The sequence below is a fragment of the Pinus tabuliformis genome, chromosome J (assembly GCF_031772625.1).
Source record: "Pinus tabuliformis cultivar Carrire ecotype Pingquan chromosome J, CPIR1, whole genome shotgun sequence".
Taxonomy (NCBI): domain Eukaryota; kingdom Viridiplantae; phylum Streptophyta; class Pinopsida; order Pinales; family Pinaceae; genus Pinus; species Pinus tabuliformis.
In genome coordinates, this window is record NC_142295.1 from 627861013 (window position 1) to 627879459 (window position 18447).

An 18447-nucleotide genomic window follows, 5' to 3' on the forward strand; every position below is an offset into this window, starting at 1 on the left:
CAATCCACTGTCGATCCAGGCAATCCTCCATGCCAATGATTGATCACAACCAAGAAACCAAATGCATGTGCCATGCATGCCAAAACTAGTGAATAAATAATACATACAACTCGATACCTGTAAGCAAATCTGATGTAGTTGTTGATGCCGATGCCTTCTTGCGCTTTCCTGTTCTTGCTTTGCCTTATTGATCCAAGAATCCAAGTATGCCACACCCTCCAAGAGTGTTCCAAGAAAACTCTAAGTCTCCAAGAGTATGAGAGAGAGAGAGAATAATGAGAGAGCTCCAAAGCTAAACTAACAAGGTCTTTCCCACTCATCCTCATAAGCCTTTTTATTAATGAGGCCTCTTTTTTCTTCATTTTCCATTATTTTCCTTCAATTTCCTCCTCACATGCAACATGTGACCTTTCACCTTCCTTTTCTTCTAATTTCCATTATTTTCATAAATAAATGTTGAAAAAAGCAACAAGTAATGCAAAAAATAAAAATGCTAAAAATAGCATTGCTATAGATAGCATTTCAGGATAGATTCCAATTTTAATTAGTCCCTGAATTAAATTTGAGAATTAAAATTCGAATTTAGTCTCACTCGTTATTTGGAAAATAATTAATTAATTCATCTTGAGTTAATTAGTTGGAGAAAATCAAACATGAAGTCTATGTGAAGACATGCAACATTTATTCCTTTGATTGAGGAAGTTATCCCTTAATTAAGGAGATAATGAGGAGCTGTATTTGAGTTGTAATTAGTTAGCTCAGTTAACTGAGTTAAGTCCAGTTAAATTAGTTCCAAACAATTGGAGGAACTAATTGTGAGTTTAGTCAGTTAATGCATGCATGCATGCAACTAGTGTTCTCCAAAGCACTGAATATTCTCTCATAAATAACTCATACATGTTAGTTCAGAGAAAGACCCAGTTGAGATTAAAGGAAGGGATAGTGTACTATCAATTGGAGGAATTTTCCTATATAGGAAACTCATCCATGCAGAAGGAATTATCTCCTTCAGGATTGCGCAGTTATTTCAGAGGACAATGTTATGTGTGAGAGGAGAATTCACACAGGTTGCAGCTAGAGGACCTAGGAGAAACTGCGCAAGGAAATAAGACGCTTGGAGGACTGAAGGAAGGCATATGTGATGTCTATTCTGTCTATGAGTAGCAGTGAGGGATTGTACTAAGAGCTTGATAGCTTGTGAGCTAAAGCTTTGTGTAATCCTGAGATATTTCCACTTGTATGATAATACATATATCGGGGTTTTTAGCTAAGGCTTTCCCCAGAGTATGCTTCTATGTTTCATGTGTGATTGATTTATTCTTCATCTATTATATGTGTTCTATTTGATCTTGCTCAAAATCAATTAAGATTCCGCAAGTTTGATTGTAGAAGTAGATTAAGTATATTGCTTTAGAACATTGCATTATTAGTTTGATCTACAGTAAGAATTTCTACATGGTATTAGAGCTGGATCTGTTGAAAAATTATACATGGTATCAGAGAAAAGGTGATCAAAGCAGAGAACAGTATACTGTGAAGGGAGAAATTCAAAGTTTTGAAGTTCTTTATTGTAGGTACAAAATCGATTTCTTATCACATCTCAAAATTCACCAATGGCGTTCAATGGTTTGAGACTCGAGTATGCTCTAGATGGCAGCTCGAATTACATAGCCTGGAAGGATTGCATGGAAGCAGTATGAGAGGACAATGGTTTGAAGGACTTCATTGACCAAGAAGTCCCCAAGCCAGCATCAGCTAATGCTACATAATTGGCGGAATGGAAGAAATGTGTGGCTAGAGCGAGGAGGATTCTTCTGGAGGGAGTTCGAGACCATCTTGTCTCGAGTCGCCATGGGAAGGAGGCACTATTTTCAGTGTGGAAAACATTGAAGGATCTATATCAAAATAGCAGCGACAAGAGGAAGCTGGCACTGAAGGACAAGCTTCGGAAAATCAAGTGTGAAAAGGGCGACACGATCTCTACGTTTCTGAACAAGCTCACCACCTGCAGAGATGAGCTTGGAAGTGTAAGAATCTGTGTAGTTGATAATGATATGGTGAGTCTTGCTCTCCTCGGTCTTCCTAAGAGCTGGCATAGCTACCAGGACTCAGTGAATGAAAGAGAGAAACTACCAGAGTGGGAACGACTATGGTCGGATCTGATGTAGAAGGAGATCCGGAGAAACACCAGAGATGGTTCTTCATCTAAGCATGATGATGAAGAAAATCTAGCATTAGCCAGTAAGGCTAAGAAGGGGAAAGGGAAGGCTTCCCATCATAAATCAAGTTCTTCTCATGGTGGGAAGAAGATTGACAAATCTAAAGTGCATTGCTTTAATTGTCATGAGGTGGGCCATTATGCAAAAAATTGTCTATTGAAGAAATCCAAGAAGGGATCCTCGAAGGGATCAGATGGTGAGGCACTGGCCTCACAGTTTGAATTGGATTGTACCCTCATCGCATGCATGGTTTCATTGATGATGGGTTGTGGTTGGTTTCTTGACAGTGGAGCCTCATTCCACGTGACCAATGATAAGAGTTTGTTTAGTACCTTGGAGGAGAAAGACCTCCATATGCGCATAGAGATGGGTAATGATGAAAAGTATAGTGTTTTAGGAGTGGGCATGGTTGCTTTTCAGAGGGAGCATGGAGCTCACATCACCTTGACAGATGTGAAGTATGTGCTTGGACTGAAGAAGAACATGGTATCGATTGCGATGCTGGAGGATAAAGGCTATGATGTACTCTTCAGTAAGGAAAAGGTTTTCTTTACACACATCACCACGAGACAGGTGAAGCAGATTGGTTCACGAGTCAAGAACCTGTATGCTCTTGAGGTTCAAGATGCATGCAAAGCCTTGAAGAGAAAGGCAAATGTTAGAGACTTGGTGGTTGAGAGGGAGAGTACAATACCTCTCAACATTCAGCGCCAGAAGAAGTCTTAGACAATTATGGAGGAGTCACAATTGGTGAAGTAGCTTCAGGAGGTTGTGGAGCAGCCACAACTGGAGAAGCCGAGAGGAGACCGAGTGGTGGCATCCACTCATGCAGAGACCTCCAGTAGGGCAAAATTTCGAGCCAAGTGGGCAGAGGGATCACATGCATCCATACCTCCAGGTGTGAGGTGGTGCGATGTGAAGTGATAGTCCCAAGAAGGCTGAAATAGGGGCAGGATCCTTGAGGTACCCAACCTCTTTGATTAGACCTTGCTACGGGAGCCCAAACCAGGAGTAGTAGGACTAACTGAGTGGGTAGAGATGGATGCGGATGGAGTGGCAGAGAGAGCTACAGTGCAAGAGTCCCAAGATAGTGCAGAGCTAGCAGGCTACAACAATGCGAGAGGCACAGGAGTGTTGCACCAGTGCAGGATGGCATAGAGAGGTGTGAAACGGTGTGAGATGCAGTGAGTGTTGCAGCAGCGCAGAGGTTAGATAGGGAGCACTTGTCAATGGTAGAGGGAGATTCAGCATCAAAGGGTGTTTGTAGCCCAATAGGGAGGTCTCAGTTACTTACTTCTCAGTAACTTAGTTGCAGTGCAGCAGTGTGCAACACGATGCAACATGATGAGAGGAGGTGTAGTGCGGATGCAATGTTGGGAGAACGGACCAGTAGTATCACGGATGCATCTGGAGGAATCAGTGTACTTGATGCAGTCAGAGATCAAGGTGACAGAGGCTAGAGCAGTTAGATACTAAAGAGAACATAGGTGCAAAGTTTTTCAGTCAATAGAGGCAATAGTAGTCAGAGAATTTGATGATAGAGGCATCATTCTGATTCAGGTTGGATATTTTTTTGTTTTTGAGTTGCTGGAGAAAAAACACTAGTGAGAAGTGTTGCATGCAGAACATTACAAAGGTTCAGGATCGGGTTCAAGTTGAATGCCTTTATTGTTGAGAGGGAGTGTTGAAAATAGCAACAAGGAATGCAAAAATTAAAAATGCTAAAAATAGCGTTGCTATAGATAGCATTTCAGGATAGATTCCAATTTTAATTAGTCCCTGAATTAAAATTGAGAATTAAAATTCGAATTTAGTCTCACTAGCTGTTTGAAAAATAATTAATTAATTCATCTTAAGTTAATTAGTTGGAGAAAATCAAACATGAAGTATATTTGAAGACATGCAACTGTTATTCCTTTGATTGAGGAAGTTATCCCTTAATTAAGGAGATAAGGATGAGTTGTAATTAGTTAGCTCTGTTAACTGAATTAAGTTCAGTTAAATTAGTTCCAAACAGTTGGAGGAACTAATTGTGAGTTTAGTCAGTTAATGCATGCATGCAAGCAACTAGTGTTCTCCAGATAATTAAATATTCTCTCATAAATAACTCATCCATGTCAGTTCAGAGAAAGACCCAATTGAGATTAAAGGAAGGGACAATGTACTATTAGTTGGAGGAATTTTCCTATATAGGAAACTCATCCATGTGGAAGGAATTATCTCCTTTAGGATTGCACAGTTATTTCAAAGGACAATGTTGTGTGTGAGAGGAGAATTCACACAGGTTGCAGCCAGAGGACCCAGGAGAAACTGCGCAAGGAAATAGGAGGCTTGGAGGACTGAAGGAAGGCATATGTGTTGTCTATTGTGTCTATGAGTAGCAGTGAGGGATTGTACTGAGAGCTGGATAGCTTGTGAGCTAAAGCTTTGTGTAATCCTGAGATATTTCCACTTGTATGATAATACAAATATTGGGGTTTTTAGTTGAGTCTTTCCCCAGAGTATGCTCTTGTGTTTCATGTGTGATTGATTTCTTCTTCATCTGTTATATGTGTTCTATTTGATCTTGCTCAAAATTGATTAAGCTTCCGCAAGTTTGATTGTAGAAGTGGATTAAGCATATTGCTTTAGAACATTGCATTATCAGTTTAATGTACAGGAGAATTTCTACAATAAATGTGTCAAAATACCTTTTTGCCTCTTTAATGCCTTAGCCATTGCCTTTGCCAATTTCCTTAGGCATAAAAAACCAAATGAACACCCCCTAGGATGTCCTGCCCAAAATTTAGCTTGGAATACGTGTCCCATCATCCGTGGTATTTATATATTTTTACATGGAATTTTCACCGGGGCTGTTACAGAAACCATTCTGAAGACTGTCTCAAGCCGAAAGGGTTGAGCTCCAGACTCTGCAAGGATGATGTGCGATGGTACTGTCTGTTTGCATCTAATGACGTGACGAAGAAGAAGAATCTGGACTCTCTCAGCTAAAGCCCAATATGACTCAAGTAAAGACAGTCCCCAAATCTCTGAGCCATATAAAATAATGGGACATATCAAGGTGTCCATGAGGTTCATCTTGGACGAGATGTCCTGGAAGTGACGTCAAAAGCATTGTTTCTCAAGAAGGGCTAAGGATCCATATCGTTTGTTGATCTAAGGCTGAAGTGCTGGTCGCAAACTGAAGCAGGGACCTGAGAATTGCATCCCAAAGTAAGTATACGTGCTGGTGATCTCAATATCCTCCCCTTTAAATAGGAAGTGAAGGTTTGAGGTTTTCTTCACCCCATTGAAGATTGTAAGTTGGTTTTACCCAAGTTGACCGTCAACTGTCGAAGATCAAAAAACAGAGCTAAGGCATTCAACTACCTCTATAATCCTTCTGAGGATGAGGAGAGGAGGATCACATTGTCAACAAAGAGTAGAATAGATTTCAGAACCTAGTGAAGAAGGCAACCATCAGTGTCCTGGATATGCTTATGTAGAAATGCCTCCGACTCATCAATATAGATCCCAAATAGTGTAGGGGACAATGGACAACCCTGTTTAACCCCAATAGTGTTACAAATGAAATTAGACATCCCATGAGTTGCGCAAAGACGACCAAGGAAAAATTCATATATGCACATAATAACTTTTATTAGGGTCACAAAGATGCCAATATCTCTGAGTCTCTGGAGAAAGGCTTCCCTCAGAACAGAGTCGAAAGCTTTTTGAAAATCTACGAAAAAACAATAGACTTTCGAAGAGTGCTGTTGTGCCTCATCAATCACGACGCAAAGGGTGAAGATGTTGTCAATGGTCCGATGAATCGATCGAAAAACTGCTTGTCCCCTAGCTCTGAGTTATTTTTTCTCAAAGTCACTAGAGATCTTCCTATGTAGAACAATGGCATACAACTTCGGGGATAGATATTCCAACATAAATATGAGTAAAAATAATAAAATTAATTTGTAATAAAAAAGTAATACTAACTTTGTAATTTTACCTTTTCTCATTTCATTTGTAAAAATAAATATGTTAGATCTTAGACTTTTGTGAACCATATTAATAACAAATTTGTTTCGGATAAATATCTTAAAAACTCCCTTTTAATATAAATCTGCCAATTTAAGGCACATCTCCCAATTTTCCAAATTAATGACACCATCACAATTAACTAACGCCCAAAGTAGAAGCCACACCATCAAAATTAAGATTGTCCCCTCACTCAAAATGAGAGGATGGAAGGCTTTGATAAATATGTCTCTTAATGTTAACTCTTTTTGTGTTTAATCTATAATCGGTTCCCGCCCCTTGTGTTCTTATAATCGAAAAGCCGAAATGCTTAATACAGACCATGTTTGCTCTTGTTCACCATGCAGCATTCTATCTTAAACCCTAAACCCTACATTTTAAATCCACCATTACCCGATTATAGAATCCTTCTTCCTGGTTATTTTTGTTCTGGTTTGATATTTTCACAACAGATTTCTTCCAACTCCTGCAATGTCACGATGTCTTTTGGCACTATGTTTGGTTAGAAATCGTTTATCATCAACTCATAGTTTAATAAAAAGCCCAAATGCACATGGATTTGGTCGCGGGTTCGACTCCATTTATCCCACTTTTAGTATTCTATCATCAATTTGTGGACGATTGGAGCAATGTCGAAACATGGGAGGTGTACCAAGGATGTTCCCAGGAGGGCTCAACAAATGGCAATGGAAGAGATTGCACGTGAAGAAGGCCAGACAAAAAGAAAAAATGCTCTTGCAGCAAGATAGGCAGGTTTACTTGGCCCAACTCAGGTCCCAACCTAGAGTTAAGATACTTGAAAACGATGATGATAACACCTGTAATATTAATGTCGCCAAACAAGATCATTCACATGGTGCCATGACCCCCAAGGATCAAATTGTTGCACTTTCCGATTGATTTATGAAGATGGGTGCCGAAGATTTGTGGAATGACGACGATGGATTGCTGACTAGATCTCCATCCCCACCACCACCATATGCTCATGGTGATGGAGCTGAAAACACTGCAAAAGTTCATAGATGGAATAAGGAGAAAGAGTCTTTGAAGGGGAGCGTTAAAGACAGTCAGAGAAAGTATGGCTTAGGGTCGATTTTATTTTCCAAAGGTTTCATAGCGCTCTGGAAGGAGCACGGAGTGGACAGAGGTAGGAGGTTTAGTGACGAGGAATACAGTGGTCAGAGGAGGAGCATAGAATTTGGGAGGGAGCAAAGATTTAGTGGTGATAATGATGAATACAATGATAAGAAAAGGAGCGGGGGAATTGAGAGAGACTAAAAATTTAATAATGATAAGGAGGAATATAGTGATGGGAGAAGGAGCAGGGGATTCGATAGAGATCGAAAATTTAGTGACGATAAGGAGGAATATAGTGACGGAAGAAATAGCAGGAGATTTGACAGAGAAGAAAAAAAGCGACAATAAGGATCAATCTAGTGACCGAAGAAGGAGCAGGGGATTTGATAGAGAAGGAAAAGTTAGCGACATTAAAGAGCAATCCAGTGATCAGAGAAGGAGCAGGGGCCAACCAAGGACTAGACATTTGTCAACGATATTGAGGATTACAATGATCAGAGAAGGAACAGGGGATTCTCCATAGATAAAATATTTGATAACGATATTGAGGAATTCATTGGTCAGACAAGGAATAGGGGGTTTGATAGAGATGGAAGACTTAGTGACAATAAAAAGGAATACAGTGGTCAAAGGAGCAGGGGAATTGGCCTAGATAGAAGATTTAGTGAGGAAGTGAACGACAAGTAGCGAAGGGGCCAGATAAACAAAGAGTTTGATGGCAGTGATGCAGAAGCAGAGCAGAGTGATGTTAGGAGCACTGCTGTGCAAAAGAGCCTGATTGACGATGAAATGGAGTTGGATAGTATAATTGATGAGGAGATGACAGTTGGCCTCAAATTTCAAAATGAGTTGTTGAATTCAAGGGATTTTCACGAGGGTAACAATAGGGATTTTAGAGGCCCTAAACCTGGTAGAATGGGACAGTCCAGATCAAAGAGAATATCTCTGGTGGATTTTGACGAGGATGATGGCGATAATGATGGTGAGGCAGGCTTTAGAAACTTGAAAGATGACAAGAATGGTGGGCCTGTATCAACTTTTTATGGTATAAATGGAGAGTCCAGATCAAATAGAAGATCATCGGTCGATTCTGTAATCGATGATGACCAGGGAGGCTTTAGAAACCCCAAAGTTGGCAGGTTTGGTGGGCCTATATCATATTTTTCTGGTAGAAAGGGAGAGTCCAGATCAAAGAGAAGATCTATGGTAGATTCTGATGAAGAGGTAGGCGTTAGGAATACTAAAGATGGTAGGTTTGGTGCATCTGTACCAGTCTTTTCTGGTTCAAACTTAAAGAGGCAATTTAAGAGAGGTCTTGATAAGGCTGGCGAGAGGGAATTTGGATGGGCTGGAGCTGGTAGAAGTGGGAGATCCTTTTAATATAACGTAGGATCAAAGAGGAAGATATTACGAAACATTGATGTGGATCAAAAGACAGAATTTAGACTTAAAATTAGTAGAATGGAAGATTCTATGCCAATTTCTTCCAATTTGAGTTTAAAAAGAGAACTTTTCACAGGTTCTGATGAGGAGGAAGTGGATGACAGGTTTAGATAGCCTAGGGATGAAGCCAATATGCCAGGGTTTATTTTGAGGTCTAAATCACCTAATACCCAGTAGCAACAGTAGAAACTTCGATCTAGTAGCAATTGAATTCCCAAGGTCCAATTGAATGCCACTGGCTCTAAGAGATTTGGAACTCTTGCAAATTAGCATCTGGCTTGACCTAAGGTAGTAGAACGAGCAGTAGTCTTAGAAGAGCAATATGCCAAGTAAGGATATCGGTCCCTACTCTTTATTGAGTCTGCAAAGCCCTGAACACGATGTAAGAATGAAATTGTAACACCCTCTGGGTCAATGTGCATATAAACAACATAATAGGAACAAAAATACAATAAACATATGAGCCATCAAAATCCATATACACATCAGTACATTTTCACATTAAAATCAAGGGAATGATTTTTTCATTAATAAATGCAATGAACCAACCAGAGATGGGACTATCATGTTCCACCCGACCATAGATTGGCTGAGCCAAGCATCTCTTCATCCAATCACCCCTGTGCCATATTCCAAGAATGAATGTGGGATCTCAGAGAACACATCAATCAAAACTCATGAAGGGCTTCCAGAGGCCACCCTCCTCAACCAATCAAACAGTGATTCCACCTTACAGTCAGACATCACCAAAAAACCATCGTCAAATTGGTCTCCATCCAAGCCTTCCAGGGCTTCCAGATCATTTTTCCAACCAAGGCTTCAAGAACTAGTAACTCAACCCACAACTTATACAGGGCTTGCAGAGCGTTTGTCCAACCAAGGCTTCTAGAACTAGTAACTCAACCCACAACTTATATAGGGCTTCCAGAGTGTTTGTCCAACCAAGGCTTCCAAGACTAGTAACTCAACCCACCAAGGGCTTCCATAGTGTTTTTCCAAGCAGGGCTTCCAGGACTAGTAACTCAACCCAAGATATTACAGGGCTTCTAGAGCGTTTGTTCAACCAGGGCTTCCAGGACTAGTAACTCAACCAAACCTGTTACAGGGCTTCTAGAACGTATGAGTATGAGAGAGAGAGAGAGAATAATGAGAGAGCTCCAAAGCTAAACTAACCAAGTCTTGTCCACTGATCCTCATAAACCTTTTTATTAATGAGGCCTCTATTTTCTTCATTTTCCATTATTTTCCTTCAATTTCCTCCTCCCATGCAACATGTGACCTTTCACCTTCCTTTTCTCCTAATTTCCATTATTTTCATAAATAAATGTATCAAAATACCATTTTGCCTCTTTAATGCGTTAGCCATTGCCTTTGACAATTTGCTTAGCCATAAACAACCAAATGAACACCCCCTAGGATGTCCTGCCCACCATTCAGCTTGGAATACGTCCCATCATCTGTGGTATTTATATATTTTTACATGGAGTTTTCACCAGGGCTGTTACAGAAACCATTCTAAAGACCGTCTCAAGCCGAAAGGGCTGAGCTCCAAACTCTGCAAGGATGATGTGTTGCAGTATTGTCTGTTTGCATCTAATGACCTGATGGAGAAGAAGAATCTGGACTCTCTCAGGTAAAGGCCAATCTGACTCAAGTAAAGACACTCCCCAAATCTCTGAGCCATATAGAACAATGGGACATATCAAGGTGTCCATGAGGTTCATCTTGGATGAGATGTCCTAGAAGTGACGTCGAAAGCACTGTTTCTCGATAAGGGCTAAGGATCCATATCCTTTGTTGATCTAAGGTTGAAGTGTTGGTTGCAAACTGAAGCAGGGACCTAAGAATTGCACCCCAAGTAAGTATATGTGTTGGTGATCTCAATATCCTCCCCTTTAAATAGGAAATGAAGGTTCGAGGTCTTATTCACCCCATTGAAGATCGTAAGTTGGTTTTACCCAAGTTGACTGTCAATTGTCGAAGATCACAAAACATAGCTAAGGCTTTCAATTGCCTCTGTAATCCTTCTGAGGATGAGGAGAGGAGGACCACATCGTCAACAAAGAGTAGAATAGATATCGGAACCTGGTGAAGAAGGCAACGATTAGTGTCCTGGATATGCTCGTGTAGAAATGCCTCTGACTCATCAATATAGATACCAAATAGTGTATGGGACAATGGACAACCCTGTTTAACCCAAATAGTGTTGCGAATGAAATCAGACATCCCATGAGCCGCATGAAGACAACCAAGGGCAAACTCATATAGGCACATAATAGCTATTATTAGGGTCGCAAAGATGCCAATATCTCTGAGTCTCTGGAGTAAGGCTTCCCTTAGAATAGAGTCGAAATCTTTTTGAAAATCTACGAAACAACAATAAACTTTCAAAGAGCGGTGTTGTGCTTCCTCAATCACGATGCAGAGGGTGAAGATGTGGTCAATGGTCTGATGAGTCGATCGAAAACCTGCTTGTCACCTAGATTTGAGTTATTTTTTCTCAAAGTCACTTGAGAGCATCCTATGTAGAACAATGGCATACAACTTCGGGGATAGATATTCTCACATAAATATGAGTAAAAATAATAAAATTAATTTGTAATATAAAAGTAATACTCACTTTGTAATTTTACCTTTTCTCATTTCATTTGTAAAAATAAATATGTTAGATCTTAGACTTTTGTGAACCATATTCATAACAAATTTGTTTTTTGAATAAATATCTTAAAAACTCCCTTTTAAATTATTATAAATCTGCCAATTTAACGCACATCTCCAAATTTTCCGAATTAATGATGCCATTACAATTAACTAACGCCCAAAGTAGAAGCCACACCATAAAAATTAAGGTTGTGACTTTAATAAATATTTCTCTTAATGTTAACTCTTTTTGCGTTTAATCTATAATCGGTTCCCGCCCCTCGTGTTCTTAATAATCGAAAAGCTAGAATGCTCAATACAGACCATGATTTCTCTTGTTCACCATCAAACATTCTTTCTTAAACACTAAACCCTACATTTTAAATCTGCCACTACCTGATTATAGAATCCTTCTTCCTGGTTTTTGTTCCGGTTTAATATTTTCGCTGCAGATTTCATCGAAATCCTGTAATGTCAAGATGTCTTCTGGCATTATGTTTGGTTAGAAATAGTTTATCATCAACTCAAAGTTTAATAAAAAGCCCAAATGCACATGGATTTGGGGTTCAACTCTATCTATCCAACTCCTAGTATTCCATCATCAACTTGTGGATAATTGGAGCAATGTCGGAACATGGGAGGCGGACCAAGGACGTTCCTGGGAGGGCTCAACAAATGGAAATGGAAGAGATTGCACGAGAATAAGGCCAGACAGAAAGAAAAAATGCTCTTGCATCAAGATAGGCAGATTTACTTGGCCCGAATCAGGTCCCAGCTTAGAGGTAAGATACTTGAAAACGATGATGATAACACTCGTAATATTAAAGTCACCAAACAAGATCCTTCACATTGTCCCATGACCCCGAAGAATCAAATTGCTGCACTTTCTGATAGATTTATGAAGATGGGTGTCGAAGATCTGCGGAATGAAGACGATGGACCGCTGACTAGCGATCCAACCCACCACCACCATCTACTCATGGCGATGGAGCTGGAAACACTTCAGAATTTCATAGATGGAATAAGGAGAAAGAGTCTTTGAAGGGGAGCGTTAAAGATAGTCAGAGAAAGTATGGCTTAGGGTCGATTTTATTTTCTAGAGGTTTCACAACCCACTCTGGAAGGAGCATGGGAGCGGACAGAGGTAGGAGGTTTAGTGACGAGGAATACAGTGGTCAGAGGAGGAGCAAAAAATTTGGGAGGGAGCAAAGATTTAGTGGCGATAATGATGAATACAGTGATAAGAAAAGGAGCGGGGGAATTTTATAGAGACTGAAAATTTAGTAATGATAAGGAGGAATACAGTGATGGGAGAAGGACTAGGGGATTCGACAGAGATCAAAAATTTAGTGACGGTAAGGAGGAATACAGTGACGAAAGAAATAGCAGGAGATTTGACAGAGAAGAAAAAATTAGCGACAATAAGGATCAATCTAGTGATTGAAGAAGGAGCAGGGGATTTGACAGAGAAGGAAAAATCAACGACATTAAAGAAAAATCCAGTGATCGGAGAAGGAGTAGGGGACCAACCAAGGACCAGAGGTTTGGCAACAATTTTGAGGATTATAGTGATCATAGAAGGAACAGGGTATTATTTAGAGATAAAATATTTGACAATAACAAGGAATACAGTGGTCAAAGGAGCAGGGGAATTGGCCTAGATAGAAGATTTAATGAGGAAGTGAACGATAAGCAATGAAGGGGCCAAATAAATGAAGAGTTTGATGGCAGTGATGGGGAATTAGAGAAGAGTGATGTTAGGAGCACTGCTGTGCCAAAGAGCCTGATTGACGATGAAATGGAGTTAGATAGTATAATTGATGAGGAGATGACAATTGGCCTCAAATTTCAAAACTAGTTGTTGAATTCAAGGGATTTTAACAAAGGTAACAATATGGATTTTAGAGGCCCTAAACTTGGTAGAATGGGATAGTCCAGATCAAAGAGAAGATGTCTGGTGGATTCTGACGAGGATGATGACGATAATGATGGCGAGGTAGGCTTTAGAAACTCCAAAGATGGTAGGAATGGTGGGCCTGTATCAGTTGTTTCTGGTACAAATGGAGAGTCTAGATCAAAGAGAAGATGGTTGGTCGATTCTGTAATCGACAATGACCAAGGAGGCTTTAGAAACCCAAAGTTGGTAGGTTTGGTGGGCCTGTATCATATTTTTCTAGTAGAAAGGGAGAGTCCAGATCAAAGAGAAGATCTTTGGTAGATTCTGATGAAGAGGTAGGCTTTAGGAAGACTAAAGCTGGTAGCTTTGGTGAGTTTGTGCCAGTCTTTTTTGGTTCAAACTTAAAGAGGCAATCTATGAGAGGTCTTGATAAGGCTAGTGAGAGGGAATTTGGATGGGTTGGAGCTGGTAGAAGGGGGAGATCCTTGTAATATTACATAGGATCAACGAGGAAGATATTACAAAACATTGATGTGGATCAAAAGACAAAATTTGGACTTAAAATCAGTAGAATGGAAGATTCTATGCCAATTTCTTCCAGTTTGAGTTTAAAAAGAGAAATTTTCACAGGTTTTGATGAGGAGGAAGTGGATGACAGGTTTAGATAGCCCAGGGATAAAGTTGGTATGCCAAGGTTTAGTTTGAGGTTGAAATCACCTAATACCCAGTAGCAATAGCAGAAACTTCGATCCAGTATCAATTGAATGCCCAGGTCCAATTGAATGCCCATTGACTCTAAGAGATATTAAACTCCTGTAAACCAACATCTGGCTCGACCCAAGGGAGTAGAATGAGAAGTAGTTTCATAAGAGCAATCTTCCAAGCAAGGATATCGGTCCCTACTCTTTATTAAGTCTGCAAAGCCCCGAACATGATGTAAGAATGAAACTGTAACACCCTCCGGGATAAATGTGCATATAAACAACATAATTGGAACAAAAATACAATAAACATATGAGCCATCAAAATCCATATATACATCAGTTCATTTTCAATGAAAATAAAGGGAATGATTTTTTCATTAATAAATGCAATGAACCAACCGGAGATGGGACTACCACGTTCCACCCGACCATATATTGGTTGAGCCAAGTATCTCTTCATCCAATCACCTTCGTTCCATATTCCAAGAATGAATGTGGGATCTCAGAGAAAAAATCAATCAAAACTCATGCAGGTCTTCTAGAGGCCACCCACCTCAACCCATCAAATAGTGATTCCACCTCACGGTCGGACATCACCAAAAAAAATCATCAGATTGGTCTCCATCCAAGCCTTCTAGGGCTTCCAGAGCATTTATCCAACCAAGGCTTCCAGAACTAGTAACTCAACCCATAGCTTATACATGGCTTGTAGAGCATTTGTCCAACCAAGGCTTGCAAAACTAGTAACTCAACCCACAACTTATACAGGGCTTCCAAAGCGTTTGTCCAACCAAGGCTTCCAAGACTAGTAACTCAACCCACCAAGGGCTTCAATAGTGTTTGTCCAAGCAGGGCTTCCAGGACTAGTAACTCAACCCAAGACGTTATAGGGCTTCCAGAGGATTTGTTCAACTAGGGGTTCCAGGACTAATAACTCAACCCAGGCTAAGGAAACATGAGAACCAAAAAAACAAAGAAATGCAAGTAAACCCACAATCACCATGGCTATCTAGGAAATGAAAAGGCTAGGCAATCCACTATCAATCTAGGCAATCCTCCATGAGAATGATAGATCACAACCAAGAAACCACATGCATGTTCCATGCATGCCAAAACTAGTGAATAAATCATACATGCAACTCGATACTTGCAAGAAAATCTGATGTAGTTGTTGATGTCGATGCCTCCTTGTGCTTTCCCGTTCTTCCTTTGCCTTATTTCTCCAAGAATCCAAGTATGCCACACCCTCCAAGAGTGTTCCAAAAAAACTCTAAGTCTCCAAGAGTTTGAGAGAGAAAGAGAATAATGAGAGAGCTCCAAAGCTAAACTAACCAAGTCTTGCCCATTGATCCTCATAAGCTTTTTTACTAATGTATTTTCTTCATTTTCCATTATTTTCCTTCAATTTCCTCATCACATGCAACATGTGACCTTTCACCTTCCTTTTCTCCTAATTTCCATTATTTTCATAAATAAATGTGTCAAAATACCTTTTTACCTCTTTAATGCCTTAGCCATTGCCTTTGCCAATTTCCTTAACCATAAACAACCAAATGAACACCCCCTAGGATGTCCTGCCCACCATTCAACTTGGAATACGTGTCCCATCATCCATGGTATTTATATATTTTTACATGTACTTTTCACCAGGGCTGTTACAGAAACCATTCTGAAGTTTGTCTCAAGCTGAAAGGGCTGAGCTCCAAACTCTGCAAGGATGATGTGCTATAGTTACATTTGTCCACATTTACACCACGATGGCTCCATTTTGGGAAGAGTATCTCTATTTTCGTCAACTTCAATTACTCTGCCAGTGAATTTTCTGGTGTACGACCTCTATCCCTATATGAAAACTGGAGGCCGTGCAAGGTTTGAACGTGTCATGGGTTCGCTTTCCATAGCATCCATGAGACCTGTTAGAGAGAATAAGACCATGTAAAGGTCGACGTAGGGCTTGCTCCCAGACGTCTCAGGCTTCACTTTCACAATTGCTTTGTTGAGGTAAATTCACCTCAACTATTCTTCTTAAATTAACCTTTAATGATGCATGATTCTCACTCACTCTCGGACTGATTACTGAAGACAATTGTTTTTGTTTCTTCGCCTTCATCTAATTGCAGGGTTGTGATGGATCAGTGTTGATCAGTGGCCCGTCTGCAGAGAGAAATGCACCTCCAAATATTGGGTTGAGAGTGTTCGAAGTCCTTGACGAGGCCAAGACAAAACTTGAAGCAGAATTCCCAGGAGTTGTTTCATGTGCTGATACACTTGCCATTGCAGCACGCGATGCTGTAGTACTTGTAACTATCACATTTTTCATTCCCAGAAGCCTGAGAATTCTAGGAGCAAGCCCTATGTCTGCCTTTACATCCAGTCATCCCTGGATTGATACTCGTGGGTTCGATTTCCCTATATTCCATTCGAAATTTGAAACGACAAGAGCTTTAAACATAGGGAAGACAAAATTTGTTTATCAAATCATAAAAAATAACAGAAGATCGTTAGGCTAAACATGTAAGGAGATGTGTTCTTGTGGATCTCGAGGAGCCAATTCCGAAGAAAATTTAATTAATAAAAATGGATAGCATTCAAAAATTCACAATGAACAAGGTCACATGGAAGACAGATGCCTGCGAAAGTGATGATCAATTCAAAGGACGATTTAGCGGTTGCTGCTAGAGGAGACCAATTAAAGCAGTCATCGCCAGAGGCTTTGAAGGAAATTGAAATGTTTTCCTTGAAGACGTTATTTCCTTCTTCAGGGTTTGTATATAGATTTATACATTTTTATATTGCTACAATTTTCCAACAATTTTCTCATGTAACCCGTTTGATTTGGAGATTTATTGTTAACTTTTGTAGTGTAATCATGTCATTGGAAGTTGTGTAATTTACAATTATGGTTGTTATTAGTGTTTAGTCACTATTGTCATATCCTTTTTTATACTTTGTATATTTTTATATATATTCATTCTCTTAAAAAAATCTATTTGTGGTTCATACAAGTACAATTTTCTCATGTAAATCGTTTTATTTTGAGATTTCTTGTTAACTTCTGCAGGGTAATTGTGTCATTGGAAGCTATCTAATTTACAACTATGGTTGTTGTTAGTCTTTAGTCACAATTGTCATATCCTTGTTTATACTTTATATATATATATATATTCATTCTGTCTTAAAAATTTTCTATTTGTGATTCATACAAGTATAGGTTTGATATCAGACACCTACATTGACGTTGCTAGTCTCTAGCAATAAATTTTATTTGTTTCTTCACTTTTATAGATTGACATCTTCTATTCTCACTCCCTCCAAATGTTTCCATGGAATAACAATATAAATTAAACCCAATCAAATTTGGGCTTTCTTTATTTTATAGTTTCAGAACCCTATAGAGTTATATCTTGTAAAGTTTGATAATTATTCGACAATTAGCTTGTAAAAGAACCACTCTTCTATGTAGGATAAAATAGTCTTATTCGAGAAGAAAAATTATCTATGTATATATTTTCCTTTATGCCAAAAGATTTTGTTTTTACTCTATCCATTAAGGTTAATAATGTACTCGTTATCACTCCAGCTATATGTGTAGCTAACACCAATTAAAGCGGTCATCGCTAGAGGCTTTGAAGAAAACGTGGAAAGCTAAAAGTTTGAAGTCCAAACCTCTCGCCTTATCCATAATTTTGGTATGGAAAATGGTATTATTGATAATTATGGTATGGGAACGTATACTATTAAGTGAATTAGCATATTAAATTATTGGGTATTATTAATAGTTAAAATATTTCATTAGGACTTAAATGTGTCATTGAGGCATTTAGCATATTAAATTATTGGGTATTATTAATAGTTGAAATATTTCATTAGGACTTAAATGTGTCAGCGAGGCATTGGAACTTGGATGAATATGATCATAATAATGATTTTTTTATATATCAACAATTAACATATATTAAAAAAATAATATTTTTTTTGGAAATTGACTTTTAAAATATATTATAATTGATTTTCCAATTTTTAGATTAAAAAAACCATATTTTTATTTTTTATTTTAAAAATGTATTGCTTACATTTATCTCTATCTTTATCTTTATTTTATTTTAAATATGAATTATTTATTTTTAATTTGGAGTTTTTTTTTGGAAATTGACTTTTAAATATATTATAATTTATTTTCGAAAAAAAAACCATATTTTTATTTTTTGTTTTTATAATGTATTGCTTACATTTATCTCCATCTCTATCTTTATTTTATTTTAAATATGAGTTATTTATTTTTAATTTGGAGTTTTTGGTATTTATCTCTATTTTTATCTTTAATTTATTTTAAAATATGAATTATTTAATTTTAATTTTATTTTATTTTAAATATGAATTATTTATTTTTAATTTGGAGTTTTTTTTGGTGATAATATCAAAGTTAAAAAATATGAATTATTTATTTTTA

The 18447-nt window shown here is 38.5% G+C and overlaps 1 pseudogene; it reads left to right on the forward strand.

The window, feature by feature from the left end:
* The first annotated feature begins 12030 nt into the window (after positions 1–12030).
* Positions 12031–12438, forward strand: LOC149228513 (putative DEAD-box ATP-dependent RNA helicase 48 pseudogene; annotated as a pseudogene).
* Positions 12439–18447: the final 6009 nt, after the last annotated feature.